This window comes from Myotis daubentonii, chromosome 2 (genome assembly GCF_963259705.1).
Source record: "Myotis daubentonii chromosome 2, mMyoDau2.1, whole genome shotgun sequence".
NCBI classification, from domain to species: domain Eukaryota; kingdom Metazoa; phylum Chordata; class Mammalia; order Chiroptera; family Vespertilionidae; genus Myotis; species Myotis daubentonii.
Window position 1 is genome coordinate 92612034 of NC_081841.1, and position 17820 is coordinate 92629853.

Here is a 17820-nt window from a genome sequence, read left to right on the forward strand (position 1 = left end):
GCTGGGGAGAGGTCAATAGGGGAAAAAGGAGACATATGTAATACTTTAAACAATAAAGAATTTAAATTTTTAAAATGAAATAAATAAATAAATAAGAAAAGATGTCTCTCAAGGAGGACAAATAAATAGGAAATAGATTAGAAAGTCTCTGATTCTGAAGGTGTCCTTATAATATCTGTGTGATTAATAAGTGTGAATGGAAGAGGAGGGAGAAAAGAAGAAAAAGGAATGAACAAAGAAAGAAATGAAAGAGAGAAAGAATGAAGGAAGAAAGAAAAATTGGTGCGATTAGGTGTATTCATCTCCCACATTAAAGTCTGATTGATACCATAGACGAGAACCAAAGCTGTCCATGGCTTTAAGTCATTATTTAGTGCTGAAAATGAATCACTGTGTCTCAAGAAATGAACCATATCACATCACAATTCTCTCCTAGTATTCTAAATGTTTGTAAAATGCTTATATAAAGTTTATTAAATGTACTTGCAAAATCTAGAATATTGAGTTATATTACAACAATGGAATCCAGGCAAGATAGATGGAAGAATTTCTAGAAGTGAGTATTGTGAAAATAGGAAAGCATTTGGTGAAATCTCCTTCACAGAAGGCATTTAAGCTTTTTGATAATTCTATGATTCTCTCTGAATATATAGCAATAAAGTCAGTGTCTTCTGCAGGAAGGATGGGAATGGGAAAGATTCCCATGGAGTTTCACTTCAATCAATGATTCTATTAATATAACTCTTTGGAAATCAATGGCTGATCCTCAATTTGGGTCTAAAGGAAATCTTCCTAAGAGGCTAGAAGTTTGTTTTTATAGCTATAGATAATGGGGGAAACCTCTGACATTGTCATCAGCTCCAATTGCGTTGTCTCTAAGGCTGCTATACCAAAATATGCAAGAGTTTTAAAATAAATGCCTATTTGAACGAGAAGCCAAAGTCAGCCAACATTCTGAGATTCTCGAGCTCCTTGGGTCTCTGAGTTTATTTTAATAACACGGTGTCTCTTTTGAGTGTTTTTGTCGGCATTTTGTTTTGGCAACATCTTCTTCATCCATCACCGTTTGGGTCTGCAGTTATTGGTAGGAAGGGTTTTGGCTTTGATTAATGGGTTCTCTACAATAAGACTGTTTTGGGGCACCTGGGACATACCTTTTCTCTGGAGACCAGAAGACTTTACTGCCAGCATGTTAGGATTTCATTGTGATAAAAAGACTTCAAAAATATGGTCCTGAGAGGCTTTGCATGAACCTGAAAAATCTACATTCACCCCAAGGCTTTGAGGTTTTCTTTCGAATTCGTAACAACTATTAGAGGTGCTCCCGACTCCCATCTCTCTCTATTCCAATCTGTCTGGTGTCCCACAGTCAGATTAATGTTCCTGAAGAACTTCAGAACGAGTCTTCTTCTTTAATTTTTAAAAAATGTATTTTATTGAATTTTTACAGAGAAGAAGGGAGAGGGATAGAGAGTTAAAAACATCGATGAAAGACAAACATCGACCAGCTGCCTCCTGCACACCTCCTACTGGGGATGTGCCCGCAACCAAGGTACATGCCCTTGACCGGAATCGAACCTGGGACCTTTCAGTCCACAGGCCTATGCTCTATCCACTAAGCCAAACCGTTTGGGGTGAGTCTTCTTGTTAATTAAGACCCTATGTTAGTTCTCATTAATTTTTTGAGGTTTTATCATCCAATTTTATTCCTCACTTCTGCTGCCTGGCCCTCTACCTGACACTTCTCTCAGGTTGGCTTCCCGACTCTCCCACGCCCACAGCACGTTCTTCTTCATTTCCCACATTGTCTCCTGTATGTGGAAAAGGGTAAATGCCGAGCCAAGATTCCCTTGATCCCTTCTCCGTGTCCATCTCCCCACCTCTCCTCTCTACTGGCCCTATACTGGCCCTCATGGCTCCCGTCATCAGAAACAGAGTTGCCCTTTCTATTCTCAGTTATCACCCTGATCAGTACCTTAAAAACATCAGTCTGCAGAAGAATGGGGCAAATATTTACCACCTCCTGCCTTCTCTCTCCCATTCCTGTTTCTCAGATATAACAATAATAGGCATTAAGTGTCTGAATTAATTTTTAAATTCTGGCTACATCTCATTTTACTGATGAGGAAAGCAATATTCAGGGATGTTAACTTCTCCTCAGTCACTCAATCACACAGCCGAGATTCAAATCCAGAAATGTCTGGCTCCAAAGTCTTTACACTTTATGACTTTTTGATGACAGGAGAATTTTACTCCCCTCCATCTCTTTCCTTTTCCTTCTTTCCAAGAGATTGCAGTAGATAGTTTATTTGTTTAAGATGCAATGCGGTATAAAAGAAAGACACAGGCTTTGGAACCACACAGACTTGAGTAGGAATTATGTCTTCAAGATTTACTGGTGGACTAGTTTTGGGCAAATGACTTAACCTCTTTGTCCCTTGATTTTTCTCATCCCCTATAGGGAGGTTGCAACGCCCTAGAACCCAACACAGGGCCTGGCATATCATAACTCAGTAAGTATATGGTGATTCATTTCCCCCCCTTTCTGTCCTTATTGTTTTCTCTTCTTTCTCTCATTCCCTTTTCCCCCCAATTATTTCATTTGTTTCTACCTGAGATTGATCAAAATACCCAGTGCTATTGAGGGACAAGGGGGAATTTTGAATACTGGATATTTATAGATATTATAGAATGATTGTGAAGTATAATGTGCTAATTGTACCCTAGTTATGTTTTTAAAGTTATTTTTTTTAAAGGACTTATGGTGCAGTGATATGTTGTCTAGAATTTGCTTCAGTAAAACCCATCGAAGTTGCGGGTGAGGGCACAGGAGTGAGTAGAAGTATGGGTGAACCGAGATGCTTGAATGGATCATTATTGAAGCGAAGCAATGGGTGCACATGTTATACTATCAGTCTTCACTTATGTGTTATGTTTGGAATTTTTCAAGATAAAACACTTTGTAAAATGCAGAAGGTAGAGGCCTCAGTACCTTCCTCATCTCCAGCGAAGTCCCCAGTTCTTCTAAAGGACATTCTGTGCAGCTTTGCTCCTTGCTTTGCCCAGATCCCCCTGTGTTTCCAGACTCCCTGAGAGTGGAGCTCCACCACACGGCCTCCACTTGCAGCTGGCAGGCGGACAGAAATCCCTTCCTGACCCCAGATGGCTTCACAGCTTCCTCAGTCTGATCCTGTCAGCATATTTTTTCCAGGCACCTGATTCCTGGATGTGGCAGCAATAAAAGCAACTGGGATTGTTTGGCTGCCCCTCTGGAGCAGGTATTTCCCATTCTGACGCTGTCAGCCATCCGAGCAGGCTGCTTCCAAGAGCTCCAAATAACAGCCAAGCAAGAATTTCACAGGCTGCAGTGGGTGCTTTCAGATTCCTGGCCAAAGTGTTCCTGAGGAATGGAGAGTCACCAGGGTAGATGATATATTAATATCACTGATTATTAATTGGAAATCTGGTGCACACAAGCAAGTTTATGGGTTGCATTTTATTGGGAGGCTGGCATAAATTAGGGGATAAAAGCAAAGAGCAAGCACACAGGATTTTATTTACTCTGCTATTGGTCACGCTATGGACTCTTTCAGTTAAATGTATATCAGACTCCAGTTGGATTGAAGTAAAAAAAAATAAAGAGCTGAGTTATCTCAGTGTTGGTGATTTTATAGGGAACAAACAAACAAGCAAAATAATAATAATAATAATAAAAATAAGCTAGGTTAGTCAGACCCGGTGCATGGAGAGCTGGACCAGTGATCTCAGTGGGTGGTTCCAGCTAGTGTTTCATGAATGGGCCCTTGAGGGTTTATGTGTGTTTTCTGTGGTGTCATAGGTTTATTGGGTGTGTTGGCAACCTAGTCCCTCCCACTGGGCTATGGGCTTGTTGGTAGGGGGAATGCAGGAGGCAGCTCATGGATGTTCTGCTCTCACATCAATGTTTCTCTTTCTCTCTCCCTCTCCATTCCTCTGTCTCCAAACATCAATAAAAATATTTTTAATTAAAAAAAAATACAAGCAAGAAGACATGACCTCTAGTAATCTGCACAGACCACTGATAACTGCAGTGTAAGACCAGCTAACCACTGAAAAATGTAAACTCTTCAAGGATACATAAGATGGTAGTCAAAAAAAAGAAAGAAAGATATATTTAGCAAAAGTTTATGAGCGACTCTTGGGGAAATTAATAAAACCTTTTATTACTTACGTAAACATTGTGTACTTAATGATCCGAAAAAAAGTGAAATATAAAGTGAAGGATGACAGGCTGCTCTATTACTCAACTTTAGTGAGAAAATATCAGGAAAGACCCAAAACAAACATGAAATCTGAATACTGGATCTATTCTTAATTTATTCTGAGAGAAGGCCTATAGTAGTAATTATTGCTTGAGTATTGTCATATATAAGATCAAATAAATGTTCTTCATAATTACTAGTTTCATCTTTCAAGATACAGTCCTGCTTCTACTATTTGCCCATGATTTTCCCTGAAAGAGTGGTGCCCCTGCAGTGGGTTTCCTTTGAGTGACCTGTTCCTGCTGCGGAAAAGGCTCCTGTGCACGATAGTGGTGGGATTTCAAGTCACAGGGAAAGTGGACTACACCAAAAATGACGTCACCTCCCATTATATATAAAATGATTAGAGAGTTAAGTATTTTTAAAACCCAACTATAACGTTTTAGAGAAACTACGAGTGGACGTTTTTATAATCTTGAGGTAGGGAAACCTTTCTGAGCAACACACCAAACCAAAGATTAATTCACAGAGAAGGAAAGCAAATGACTGGTAACCATATGAATAGATACCCCAAACTCACCAGTAGTCAGGGAAGTCCAAATTAAAATATTAAAATGGTGGTTTTCCCTATCTGATAGCAAAAATTTGAAAAAGTTAAAAATACTTAGTGTTTGCTGAGGGTATAGGGAATTCGATATTTCTGTATACAAGTGGAGGATGTTACATTTGAAAAGCTTTTTTTTTTTTTTAGAGTAACATGGCAGTAGCTATTAAAATATAGTCCTAGCCAGTTTGGCTGAGTGAATAGAGTGTTGGACTGCGGACCAAAGGGTATGGCATTTGATTCTGACCAAGGGCACGTAATTCAGTTGTAGGCTCCTCCCAGGTCCGGGCCCTGGTTGGGGCCCATGCAGGAGGCAACCAATTGATGTGTTTCTCTCACATCAATATTTCTCTCTGTCTTTCTCTCTCTCTTTTCCACTCTTTCTAAAAATCAATGGAAAAAATATCCTTGGGTAAGGACTTAAAATTTTTAAAATAAAATAAAAGTAAAATCTAAAATGTGTACATGCTTCTAAGAAGTAATTTTAGTTTAGTTATTATTCTAGAGAAGTTACCATACCTATGCAACAATGCATGCAGTGGCCCAACAATAACATGTAACCCTATAACAATAACAATATAAAACTTACTAGGGGCCCTGTGCATAAATTTGTACACCTTGAAAGGAACTGTGGGCCGCAAGGCTGTGGTAGGCATAGGGGAGGGTCTTGGCCCATCCTCTGTGCTCCTGTCTGGACCCTCCCACCATGGCCCCCGGTCCCCTGTCTGCTGGCAGCAGCCCTGCTCTTGCCACTCCCACACGCTGATGGTGCCGCACCCACTGATGGCGCAGAGTGATTGGGGCTGCTGCCCCAATTGCCCTCAGGAGAAGATGGGAGGTGGATAAGCCCTCAGGGGCAATTGGGCTGGGAGCCACTGCTTGCACCCACTGATGGTGCCGAGTGATTGGGACTGGCACCAGGCACCAGCAGCAGGTGTGAGAGGTGGTTCTGGCACTGGCTGTGGGTGTGAGTGGGGCCAGCGCTGGCAGTGGGTGTGAGCACTGGGCAGGATTGCAGCATGCGGGAGCAAAGAATTTTTAGCAGCCACTAGAGGCTCGCCCCAATGACAGCGACTGGTGCCTGCCTTGGTCTGGTGCTTCTGATCACCTGCTCCACCATCTTGCCACAGCCAATGCCCGTCATGATTCACACACACACCCCCGGTGGTCAGCGCACATCATAGCGACCAGTTGTTCAATTGTCCGGTTGTTCCACCATTCGGTCTATTTGCATATTAGTCTTTTATTATATAGGACTAGGGGCCCGGTGCACGAAATTCGTGCACTGGGTGTGTGTGGGGGGGGGGGGAGTGTCCCTCAGCCCAGCCTGCCCCCTCTCACATACTAGGAGCCCTCAGGCGTTGACCCCCATCACCCTCCAATCGCAGGATCGGCCCCTTGCCCAGGCCTGACGCCTCTGCCAGAGGTGTCAGCTTGGACAGGGGACCCCCATCTCCCCCCGATCACTGGCTCTGGCCCCCGTCCAGGCCTGAGGCCTCTGGCCCAGGAATCATGCCTGGGCAGGGGACCCCCATCTCCCTCTGATCGCTTGCTCCACCCCCCGCCCAAGCCTGACGCCTCTGACCCAGGCTTCAGGCCTGGGCAAGGGGACCATCATATCCCCCCAATCCCCGGCTGCGGCCCCCGCCCAGGCCTGATGCCTTGGCCAGAGGAGTTGACCCTCATCACCCTCCGATCACCAATCACCGGATCGGCCCCTTGACCAGGCCTGAGGCCTCCGGCAGAGGTGTCAGGCCTGGGCAGGGGACCCCCAGCTCCCCGCCATTGCAGGCTCCGCCCCTGCCCAGGCCTAACGCCTCTGGCCTAGGCATCCGGCCCGGGCAGCGGGGACCCACAGCTGCAGCGGCCCCTCGATCGTGGGCTCCACTTTAGGCCCAGGCAAGGGACCCCTAGCTCCCGGGACTGCCAGCTTCGACCGTGTCCAGCTCCCATCGCTGGCTCCACCCCTACTTCCTGCTATCACTGGCCAGGGTGGAAAAGGCACCTGATTCTCCAATCATGGCTGGGGGGCAGGGCAAAGGCGGTCCCAGGGCCGCCTTTGCCCTGCCTCCCAGCTCTTAGCTCCCCCCTGGGTTTCCGATCACTGTCAGTGGCAGGGGGCTTCTTCCTGCTTTCCCTTTCACCTCCCTGCATTGTGCCTACATATGCAAATTAACCGCCATCTTGTTGGCAGTTAACCGCCATCTTGTTGGCAGTTAACTGCCAATCTTAGTTGGCAGTTAACTGCCAATCTTAGTTGGCAGTTAATTTGCATATAGCCCTGATTAGCCAATGAAAAGGGTATCGTTGTACGCCAATTACCATTTTTCTCTTTTATTAGTGTAGATTAGAAGGGCTTAGCCACATATGGTATATCCATACTATTACTATTATGTAGCTGTGAAAAGGTAGGAGGTGGCTCCACATGTACTAACATGGAAAGATCCTCAAGACATACCACGTTAAAAAGTAGAATGGAGTATGATCACATGTATGTTTCTTTAAAAGGTCATATTTTAATGGAAATCTATATAGTAGATGCATACATGGTAAAAGGTCAAGGGACTACACACCAACGTGTTCACAGGGGTAATCTCCAGGTAGAGTGAGGGGAAGGGAAGGTGAGACTTTCACTTTTTACTTTACGTTTTTTACTTTATGTACTTGTTTAGCCTGGGTTCCCTATAAAACAGCCTGAGGTAATGTTTACATGTTGATGTTTGATGGTAGAGGGCACCCCTAGGAAAGCAAAGTGAAGGAAGGAGGGAGAGAGAAGGATGCAAAAAAAAATGCCTCATCACTAAGTGGGCCAAGGGCGCGCACACTCACACACACACACACACACAGACACACACACACACACACCCCTTCAGGTTGTGTTATCTATCCTCTCCAGGCAGTTCTTTGGGAAGCAGAAGCCCTGTGAGCTACCTTGGCTAGACCTGAGGGCTGGATCTGCTGTGGCTGTCACTTTGAAAAGTGCAGTGCAGTCTGAAAAAGACTGTGACACAGCCAATGTGTCAGAAGAGGCTGCAGTGGTGAGCAGGACTTAAAGGCTGCAGGAGAGCTGGCAGCCATCGCTGGGTCCCTCCTCCGGGAGCATGGCCAGGAGCCAGGACCGACCCAGAGGCTGGGGGGCCCAGCACATGCCAGAGTGCAGAAAGGGTATTGATACAGGGCTGGTGAATTTTCACTTTTTTTTTTTTTTTACAAGAGAATGTATTCAAGTAGAACATGTATCCTTTTCAAAAGTTTAAGGCATTGAAGCAGCATTAAAATTGTGAGGAGATAGTTTTTTAAATTTTTTAAATTTAAAAATATTTTTAGAACAGCAATCACAACTCTTGAGGGAAATGTGATAAAATAGGCCTGCTCAGACATAGAGAAGGAAGTAAACGTTTGTGGAAGTAATCAATTCAATAAGCACCAGAAATCTTTAAAATATTTGTACACTTTGATGCAGTACAAAGGTGTTCATTACAGCATTATTTGTATTCATAAAAGATTACAGACCATCTAAATGTCTAGGACTTGCGACATGCTTAATTAGTTTGTACATGCTATGTATATTCTATGCAATCATTGAAAGTCATGTTTACAGTGACTGTTTAATGACTTTATTAAATGCTCAATCTATAATTTTAAATGAGTAAATCAGTGTGTAGATTCACTGCCAACGCTCCCCCCGCCCCCCCCCCCCCACACACACACTGTGTTTAACTGCACTTTGGGACTTATTCCCTGAGCACAGCACAGCCTTCCTTGCCTTCTCTTCTGCAAGTGTGTGCAGTGAGCATGCCCAACACCAGCCACTATGTGGATTAGCTCCTCCCTACTCTCAGCGGGCTCACTGTTCATTGACACCTCCTCCAGAAACCTTCCCGGGCCATATTCTCAGGGTGTGTTCACTGTGCCTCCTATACTAGTATGTTCTTCAAGCTCCTGTTCACACCTCTGTTTTATCAGTTTTCAAACTGTATTATAATTATCTGTTTACTTCTCTGTCCCACTCACCTAACCCAACACACATGTACACTTACGCACATACACACACACACACACACACACACACACACACACACACACAATTATGCTTTTCTTGAAGGCAATGGTCATTCCTTATGATATTCATATTCTGAAGTCTTCACCCAAGTGCTCGGTACATAAAGGTGGCACTCATTCACTTTGCTGCGTGAGGGAATAAATTTCCTCAGACCCTTGGAGAAGAGGGGAAGGAAGGGTCCCTGGGTTTTCTCTGGGGAGCTTTGCCAGCTGAGCCAGGAGTACGAGCTGCGGCCATGTCCTCTGTGAACACAGGCCAAGGTGCGCCTGTGGCATCGCAGCCCCTGAGTTACAAAGGTGGGCATTTGATCGATAAACGTTTTGTCATAATCCCAGCCCTTGTCTTTTCCTTAAGGAACAGGAAGTGTGACTATAAATTAGGAATAAGGGCTCATATTGTTGAAACACAAAGCTTTTGCCTTGTGATGGATTTTTGCATTTTCTCCCACACATTTTTTTTCCTTTTAGGAGAGGAAATAAATATAACCCTGTACCTTTAATTACTTGCGAAGCAGCATGGGATGATACACAAGGGAAAAGATATTTTGCAAATCATTGATCCACATTAAGAATGCTTTCGCCAGTTGATAGAGCATCTTGTACAGAGAGCCCCATCTTCTCTCCCATCCAGACCATCAGGGGATTTGTTTTGAAGACAGCGTTTTCTCTGTTCGTCTTTCCTGCGATGTTCTGCACCAGGTCTTCTAACAGAACATGTGGGGCTTGAATGGGCTCTCACAAGGCCTTGTTTTAGTGAAGCTTCGTGTGTCTCTGTTGGAATAAAGGAAAAGTGCCTTTTTTATTCAATCATTTTCCTCCTTCACGTCTTGTCTTTCCCCCACTGCTCCATTTATATGAACAGAAAAGAGATGTGTTTCTCCTCCCAAACCCCACGTCCTCCCGAGTGGCTGCTATGCTTTAGCGCAGCAGCTGGAGAATGGCTGGTTTGGAAACGAGCAGAGAAGGAGCCCAAAGGTACATTCAATGGAAGGCAGGTATGGACCACTGCTCACAGCCCTTCTTCTCGGCCAGACCACACCATCACCGTGATGGAAGCCTTGCTACATGATGCACGAGCCTGTGGGAAATGTAGAACCTCAGGCCCCACCGCAGACCTCCCACATCAGAATCTGCATTTTAGAAAGAGCCCCAGGTGGCTCATGCACATGTTAGTCTAGAACAGCGGTTCTCAACCTGTGGGTCGCAAGCCCTTTGGGGGTCGAACGACCCTTTCACAGGGGTCGCCTAAGACCATCGGAAAACATATATATAATTACATATTGTTTTTGTGATTAATCACTATGCTTTAATTATGTTCAATTTGTAACAATGGAAATACATCCTGCATATCAGATATTTATATTATGATTCATAACAGTAGCAAAATTACAGTTATGAAGTAGCAACGAAAATAATTTTATGGTTGGGGGTCACCACAACATGAGGAACTGTATTATAGGGTAGCGGCGGTCCGGGACTCCAATTCTTCCCCACTGTGACCGTGTTCTCATCTGCAAAATGGGAGTAATAATTGCATCTCCCTCACAGCACTGCTGAGGAAGTAAATGAAAAAAAATGTATGTATAGTGCTTAGCGTGGAGCCTGGTACAAAATCAGTCTCCATAAGTGAGGCTGTTGTTAATGATGTTGCTACTAATCAGAATTTTAGCCAGAGAAACATTAGGCTCCAAATTACACTTATTATAGACTGAAGGGAACTTATTTGGTCAGTGAGCAGTAGAACTAGAAACAACGTACACTATCAATGCATTCTTCCCCAATGTAAGAAAAACAAAGTTTGGATAACAAAGAAACCTGATATATATTGTTTAAGGAAAAAGAAGAGAGATTTAAAAATCTCCATATAGAGAATGCTATCTCTGTGTTAAAGTGGAAATATGAATATCTATTCATATTTGCATGTGTAACTAAAAAAACTTTCTACGGAATACCTTCCCATAAGATGACTCAGTTATCACCTGGGGTGGTAGAAAGAACATTGTGCTGAAGCTCTGAGATTTGGGTTCCAAGACAAACTCCACCATTTATTTACTGTTTAACTTTTGGCACTTAACCTGCCCAAGCTGTTTTCTTATTTGTAAAATAACTACTCCCTAGGATGTTGTGTGGAGTTCACATGCTTTCAAATACAGGTTTTATTATTATTTAGGTATAGCAAGGCCAACAGGGCAAGAGATGGTTGTCATTGAAAAGACAGTTTGTTACTAAGAGTTCACAAAAGGAGCAGACACTACCAGGGGCCACATGGAAGGTGCTGGGCTCAGCCAGGAGGGGGAGGGGGAGTGGTGGCAAGAGCCCTCACTGTAGTATCTACGGGAAGGAGACAGGTGAGGAGGCAATGTAAGCATGTTTGGGATTCGCTAGTCTGAATAATTTCACTAGGCTCTGGGACATAAGCACTGTCCCTAGTTGGCCAGTATCTGCCCCTGGGATGATCAGGGTGGGGAGTGGCTGGGAAAGCCTGGTGAAGGAGGTGGTTGGGGTGTGGACTCTGGATTGACTGGTTTCATTCAAAATATGCACTTGTGGGTGAGTTGGTCACTATCTCTAGGAGCTGGCCAATCTTGGGAGGGGGAGCCCTCCATGGTCTGCAAGGCCCCAGGTGTCAAAGCATTAGAATATAGAAAATAAAAGACACAGTTAATACACCCCGAGTCCACTCCATGGAAGCCCCTAGCAATGATGCTGAAAGAGTATTTATTTACCTGCTTCCTTAGGAATTTCCCTTATCCCAAAGAGAAAAAGACGGAAAGTTCAAATACGCTATCAAGGACCATGAATAAATCCACAAACACCTACAAGATATTCTCAGCACTAGGACAGCTCTCTTGTCCATAGGAAGGGTGCGGCCCTGACAATAACATCAGAAAAATGTTTTCTGAGCACAGCATAGCGCATTTTAAACCAATAATGCCTAATTCTTCATTTGCTATTATAAATAACTACTAAACACTTAAGTGCAAGGCCAAGTACTTGGCCTTGGGGATACCAAGGTGATCAGGATGAGTGTGGTGTCTTAAAGGAGCTGTCCGTCCGGTTGACTTGTATGCTAATGCTCTAGCAGCACATACTGGTGCTGATAAATTTTACAAAAATGCTCAGAAGAAAAATCTTGTGCTTTGACATAGAACACAAAGTCATTCTGTCATCTGTTGAGAGTTGGGGTGTTCTAAAAGTGAAGAATGTACCTGGAACGCGGGAGCTCAGAGCGCAAAAGCTCCCAGAGTACAATGAAAAAACAAACAAACAAATCCAAATGCAGTGACATCTAGAGCTAGACGAAGGCTTAAAACTCATTAGGTGTTACATTTTCATTTTCTTCCTCTTCTGATACTCAAGAGGTGCCAGGGCCACCCATCTAGTCAGAGGCAGGGCTGGCATCTGAGCGCATGTCCCGACTGGAGCCCAGTTCCTCCTCACCATAGTGCTCTGTCCTGCCCTCCACCCCGTTCCTCTCCTAGTCATTTAGGACAATGTATTGGGGGCACTCAGGAAAGACCACCACTGGAGGCAGGCGCACGGAGGGGGAACTGTACTGAGCAGACAGGAAGTTCCACTGATGCACAGCAGGTTTACCAACTGCACTGCCAGACTCACCTCTAAGCCAGACTCAAGGGAGCCAACGATAAGAAAGTGTGCATGTCCTATGATCCTTCTTCCTCTTTAGCCATGCCTCTTGTCTACATGTCAGTCCTACCCACCATCCCTGTCACCCAACCAGTGACCCTATCAATAAGTTTCAGATCCCCTTGAATCTCTTCTTCTCTGGGCCAAATCATTCCAGTTCATTAGCAACCCATCCTGTTTTGTTTTTAATTTATCTTTATTGTTGAAAGTATTACAGATGTCCCCTTTGTTTATTTGTTTGTTCTGTTTCCTATTGAACCCCTCCACCCCACACCCACCCCTCCCAGGCCTTCACCCTGTTTTATGGTTTCCCTCTTCAATGTGGTTGGTCTCTGCATGCTCTTATTTTGAGCACATGTTTCCAAGTGCCTTGCACAGATGGAGACACATGCACAGTACTGCTACTCTTCTCCAAAGTTAGTCTCCCTAATACCAGGCTGTGTGCTATAGAAAGACTGACTCCTCGTGAAATTTTCATTCCCTTTCATGCCATTTTGGTACCAATAGGACTGCAATGTGCAGAAATTAAATTTTTAACATGGTTTGTACAAAGAAAATGGGTCCACCTCATCCACAGATGTGGACGGCCCTGCTGGGGGACATGGGGCCAAATCAGATGACCTGTGGGCATTCCCTTCACTCGTAAGACTCTACTAAGGTTGCACCAAACAATCATCATTTAGACTTTGGAGCGTGACATTCCAACAAAGCAGAAGAGGAAAATTAATCACCTTGTATGAAGAAGAAAAAGCTCTCCCAAATGAACAAACCTCATCAAGAATCGAGAGGATGGAGGGCGTGCTGCCTCGTCAGGCTGCCCAGACTGCAGCACTGTGCATTTTCTTCATATTGTTCCTTTGTTCTAAGAGGCTCGCTGCCCACAAGACACCAGCTCATTTATCTTCTTGGGGTTGTATTTTACTGTGGGAAGGACATTTCAAGGGAGATATACAAGGGAATCCAAAGACATACCTCCAATTCACTCTTTCCTCTCTACCTACCAGTCTGGGCCTTATAATATTATCCTTTTTAAACCCAAAACTGATAACATAAAAATGGAACTCTTTTCTTTGTTTTTTTACCTGAAATTTCCCCCGGTAAGGGTTTTCTGCTCTCTTTTCTTGGTGACCTCAATTCCATAATTGGTCTCCTTGGACTATGTTTTACAGCACCTGTCTTAGTCTAAAGCAGTTCCATAATACCCCCGGCTGCCAAACACAGGTTGAGGTAGCCTCACCTCTTAACCATGGGCAACAGTGTGGTGAGAGTTTGGGGGTGTTATTGGGAAGCAATTCTGCTTCAGTTTGGAAAAGCTCATCCTACTCATATCAGGTGGCAGAAGATTGCCAGGACGTTCAAGTGATGTCTTCCATGACGCCCCACTCCTTCCAGGAAATTCCCAAGGGATGAGCTGCCAAAGGTAATGATGGCGGTAGCTACCCACCTGGGAGGCCCTGACAACCAGCCTATCTCCAACACGCACTTGTCACCTTGCCTGTAATCTTGTCCCTAGAGGCTCCTTCCTTAAAATTTAATAATAAAATGTTTAGTTTAAGATGTGCAAAAGGGCCCTTACCAGTTTGGCTCAGTGGACAGAGCATTGGCCTGCGGACTGAAGGGTCCCAGGTTCGATTCCGGTCAAGGGCATGTACCTTGGTTGCGGGCACATCCCCAGTAGGGAGTGTGCAGGAGGCAGCTGATCAATGTTTCTCTCTCATCGATGTTTCTGACTCTCTATCCCTCTCCCTTTCTCTCTGTAAAAAATCAATAAAATACATTAAAAAAAAAAGATCTGCAAAAGGTAACAAAATAATATAATAGACACTAAGATCAAATAGATGTTAACATTTGGCCACATTCACTTCCAATTCCTCTCTGAAATGAAAAATATTAGAGTTCTGCTAGATTTCTACTTTTTATCTCCTTCTTGTTCTGTTCCCCAGATACACAACTAACCTGAAAGGTGCTTATCATTCCTACGTGTGTTCTTGTGCTTTTACTACATTTAGGGTATCATACTGTACATATCAATTGCAACTTGCTTTTTTGAACTCAACATGTTTTGCTTATTGAGACTTAGTGATGTTGTTATAGGATAGTCTGGATCATATTTTTTCAGCTGCTCTATATATTCCATTTCATGAAAAAAAAAAACAGACTTTGTTCATCATTTGCCGGTTATATATAAATGTAAGTGGTTTATTCATACTGATCATATATTCATAACTCTGATGACCACATTATTATTAATAGTTGGTATATCATTTTGATTTTTTTGTTGATAATTATTTCATCTGTGATAATGACAGACTTTTTCTTCCTTTTGAATTCTTCTTCCTCTTATTTCATGTCCTCACGAACGCCATTTTGAGTAGAAGTGGCAATAGCAGGCATCCTATCTTGTTTGTGATTTTTAAGACAATGCTCCTTAGATTGGACCAACAAATAAGATTTTGCTGTAGGTTTTTATTGGGCATTCTCTTTCAAGTTAAAGAAATTCTATTCAATTCTTAGTTTACTAAGGTATTTTTAAAACCAAGAATAAATGTTAAATTTTTGAAATACTATTTCTATATCTATGACATAATAATAGATTATTACTCATTTTTGCTAATGTGGTCAATTACATTAATAATTTTTTAAGTTAGTTATTTTTAAATTTCTGGGACAAATTCTACTTGGTCACAATGTATTTTTAATGCACTAATGAGTTTGATTTGTGAATATTTTATTTAAGCTTCTTGTGTGTACTTATTAGTGAAATTTATAATTTGCCTGTCTTGTAACTTATCTGAATTTGATATCAAAGTTGTACAGTTTTCCCTCTTTAGTCTCTGATGCAATTTTTGTAAGATAAGAACTGTTTCTTCCTTAAAGATTTGGTAGAGGTCAATGTAAAACTATCTGATTATGTTGTGATTTTTATTTTGTAAGTAGCATTTAAACTACTGATGCAATTTCTGTAATAGTCTTAAGTCTAGTTTTGTTATCTATTTTTTATTTAATCAGTTTTAATAAGTTATATTTTATCTAGGCTTTCAAATATATTGGCATAAAGTTGATCATAGTAATCTCATAATTTTAAAATCTATACTGTAAATACAACTACTAGTTTTTAGTTCTATTATTTTGATTTTATATGGTCTCTTTTATTTAATTAATATTGTATAAGGGTTGCCCATTTTGTTATCTTTTTCAAAGAACCAGCTTTTTAATTATTTCTTTCTATTATTTTTCTTGTTTTGTTAATTTTGCTCTTTTCTTTATTATTTCCTTTTTCTATTTCAATTACCCTATTATTCTTTCATAAATTCTTGAATTAGACTCCCACTTCATTAATTTTATCATTCATTATTTTTAATATACATCTCTGGGTGATATACAAGAAGATTCTGTGGGTACATGGACTTTAAAACAATGTATACTACTTACGTACTTAATAAAATGTGTCTTAAAAAGAAATATAGCCCCGGCCAGTGTGGCTTAGTTGGTTGAGCATCGTTCCATGCACCAAAAGGTCACTGGTTCGATTTCCAGTCAGGGCACATGCCCAGGTTGTGGATTCAGCCCCCAGTCGGGATGTGTATGGGAAGAAATCAATAGATGTTTCTCTTTCACATCAATGTTTCTCTCTCTCTCCCTCTACCTTCCCCTCTCTCTTAAATCATTAAAAACATACCTTAAGAAAAAAAGAAATGTAACCACCACCTCAAACTTAATAGTCCGTAGATGGCATTGCTTAAGATAAAGGCAAGTAGCAAGTTAAAACAAAAATATTAATCAATTTAAATAAAAATGAAAATAGTAAAGTTGGGCATTGTTTTATGTTTGATTGAAAAGACTGTGTGTAAAAAAAAGACTATGTTCTCTAATTTGGGGTGCAAGATTTTAGATATATACATTGGGCAAAGGCTGTAAATCATGTTATTCAAATTTTTTATATGCTATTGTTTTTACATGTTTGACTCATTAGTTTCTATAAAGGTATGCTAAAATCTCCCACTATGAATGTATTTGCCAATCCTTTTTACAATTCTCACAATAGTTGCATTATATAATTTGAATTGTTGGGTGTAATTAAGCTTAAAGTTATTATATATTCTTCATAAATTATTCCTATAGTCATTAAAGAATGACTCCTGATCTCCAAAAATATCTTTCTTCTAGGTCTTTTTTGATTGCCATCAATATGGCCACCCTGGCTTTCTCTTAGCTGTTACTTACTTGGTAAGTATTTTTCCAACCCTTTATTTCCAACCCTGGTCTGTCATTTTAGCATTCTTTCCATCACCTCAGGCTGTTCTTTTCCTGGTTCATTCTTCTCCACTGAGTTCTAGAAAGCTAGTGTGTCCACATGACACATATCCAAATATCCAGATGAAAACAAGAAATCTTTAAGAGCAGTTAGGGGAGAACCAAGATGGCGGCGATATAGGCAGACGTGTCCCAGGTCGTGTCCCGGAGCAAATGGAATGAGCAGCTGAAGCTAGTAACACTCACACCGAATTGGCGAAATTGCTCAGCTGGTGAGAGGGTTTGCAGCCGGGAAGAGCAGAACTCCCCTGGAAAGGTAAAAAAAAAAACCAGGGATTTGGGCAGGAAAGTTTGCCAGACCTCTGAGCCCAGAGAGTCGGAGGGAGACCGCGTGGCAGACAGCCGCGTCCCTTGGGACAGGCACAGCCCCTGACGGGGGGGAAAGGAGATCCGTGGGATTCCTGGCGCCGCCAGGGAAATTGAGAGCTGGGTTCTGTGATCACGGAGGACTGAGCCTAAAGGGGGCAGCCTGAAGAGCTGACCTGACCATGCAGTCCCGGTAAGAGAAGAAGCTTACAGAAACCAAGCCTTCCCCGTTTCCGCGGCCGGCATTTGTTTGTTTGTTTTCACTGAATCCTGTTCATGGGACATTTCGGATACAGACACTCACCTGTGCTGAAGAGAGGGAGAGTGTGCTGGGGAGTGGAATCTGGGGAGAGACTGGGGAAAGAGGGGGAGCCGGGAGAGGTGGTAGTGAATTGAGTGCTGAGACACCCCAGAGCCCGGCCGGGACTGGGGCAGCCACCCGCTCCTGAGAGGGAGTCTCCTCCCCCCAGCCCCCAGGCAAGGAGCACAGCCACACCCAGATTCCACCCTGTACGAGATCAAGGATTAAGATAACCTGATCAGTCCCTGGGAGTTAACAGGGTCTGGCCTATAGGGGGATTTTCAATCCCAGCAACAACATAGCGCCGGTAACTAACTATTACACAGTCAGCTCTGGGCAGTGAA